This window comes from Triticum aestivum, chromosome 1B (genome assembly GCF_018294505.1).
Source record: "Triticum aestivum cultivar Chinese Spring chromosome 1B, IWGSC CS RefSeq v2.1, whole genome shotgun sequence".
Lineage (NCBI taxonomy): Eukaryota > Viridiplantae > Streptophyta > Magnoliopsida > Poales > Poaceae > Triticum > Triticum aestivum.
Window position 1 is genome coordinate 47,166,343 of NC_057795.1, and position 1,552 is coordinate 47,167,894.

The window sequence follows — 1,552 nt, forward strand, 5'->3', positions numbered from 1 at the left end:
GCGGCAAGCGTGCACTGGTGCGGTTGAGAGGGAGGGGTGGAAACCGCGTTAAACTCGTCTCCGTAGTTGAGAGGGAGCGGCCAAAGCAATGTACAATCGTCTTTATAGTGGAGCTGGGAGGGGCAAGGATAAGGGACGAATATGTCGGATGCGATCATACCAGCACTAAAGCACCGGATCCCATCAGAACTTCGAAGTTAAGCGTGCTTGGGCGAGAGTAGTACTAGGATGGGTGACCTCCTGGGAAGTCCTCGTGTTGCATTCCCGTTTTAATTTTTTTCGCGCCGCTTGCAAAACAAAACGCACGTGTAAGTAATATATTTACCGTGTTTTATTATTTTGCACGAGTGCGGTAAGTCATAGCTGGGTGCTCACGATTCACGGGTCCAGCGTCGGTGTTGTGGCGCAGCAAGCGTGCATCGGTGCGGTTGAGAGGGAGGGGTGGAAACCGCGTTAAACTTGTCTCCGTAGTTGAGAGGGAGCGGCCAAAGCAATGTACAATCGTCTTGGTAGTGGAGCTGGGAGGGGCAAGGATAAGGAACGAAGACCGGGGTAACATGTCAGATGCGATCATACCAGCACTAAAGCACCGGATCCCATCAGAACTCCGAAGTTAAGCGTGCTTGGGCGAGAGTAGTACTAGGATGGGTGACCTCCTGGGAAGTCCTCGTGTTGCATTCCCTTTTTATTTTTTTTCGCGCCGCTTGCAAAACAAAACGCACGTGTAAGTAATATATTTACCGTGTTTTATTATTTTGCACGAGTGCGGTAAGTCATAGCTGGGTGCTCACGATTCACGGGTCCAGCGTCGGCGTTGTGGCGCGGCAAGCGTGCACTGGTGCGGTTGAGAGGGAGGGGTGGAAACCGCGTTAAACTCGTCTCCGTAGTTGAGAGGGAGCGGCCAAAGCAATGTACAATCGTCTTTGTAGTGGAGCTGGGAGGGGCAAGGATAAGGGACGAAGACCGGGGTAACATGTCGGATGTGATCATACCAGCACTAAAGCACCGGATCCCATCAGAACTCCGAAGTTAAGCGTGCTTGGGCGAGAGTAGTACTAGGATGGGTGACCTCTTGGGAAGTCCTTCTGTTGCATTCCCTTTTTAATTTTTTTCGCGCCGCTTGCAAAACAAAACGCACGTGTAAGTAATATATTTACCGTGTTTTATTATTTTACACGAGTGCGGTAAGTCATAGCTGGGTGCTCACGATTCACGGGTCCAGCATCGGCGTTGTGGCGCGGCAAGCGTGCACTGGTGCGGTTGAGAGGGAGGGGTGGAAACCGCGTTGAACTCGTCTCCGTAGTTGAGAGGGAGCGGCCAAAGCAATGTACAATCGTCTTTGTAGTGGAGCTGGGAGGGGCAAGGATAAGGGACGAAGACCGGGGTAACATGTCGGATGCGATCATACCAGCACTAAAGCACCGGATCCCATAAGAACTCCGAAGTTAAGCGTGCTTGGGCGAGAGTAGTACTAGGATGGGTGACCTCTTGGGAAGTCCTCGTGTTGCATTCCCTTTTTAATTTTTTTCGCGCCGCTTGCAAAACAAAACGC

The 1,552-nt window shown here is 51.6% G+C and overlaps 4 non-coding genes across 4 annotated transcripts; all 4 read left to right on the forward strand.

Moving 5' to 3' along the window:
• The first annotated feature begins 146 nt into the window (after positions 1-146).
• On the forward strand, positions 147-265 carry LOC123155631 (5S ribosomal RNA). The gene has a single exon (XR_006477548.1). It is a non-coding gene; the product is annotated as a 5S ribosomal RNA (ribosomal RNA).
• Positions 266-562: 297 nt separating this feature from the next.
• On the forward strand, positions 563-681 carry LOC123154592 (5S ribosomal RNA). Its single transcript, XR_006476936.1, has one exon. It is a non-coding gene; the product is annotated as a 5S ribosomal RNA (ribosomal RNA).
• Positions 682-978: 297 nt separating this feature from the next.
• LOC123154255 (5S ribosomal RNA) lies at positions 979-1,097 on the forward strand. Its single transcript, XR_006476749.1, has one exon. It is a non-coding gene; the product is annotated as a 5S ribosomal RNA (ribosomal RNA).
• Positions 1,098-1,394: 297 nt separating this feature from the next.
• LOC123154952 (5S ribosomal RNA) lies at positions 1,395-1,513 on the forward strand. Its single transcript, XR_006477136.1, has one exon. It is a non-coding gene; the product is annotated as a 5S ribosomal RNA (ribosomal RNA).
• Positions 1,514-1,552: the final 39 nt, after the last annotated feature.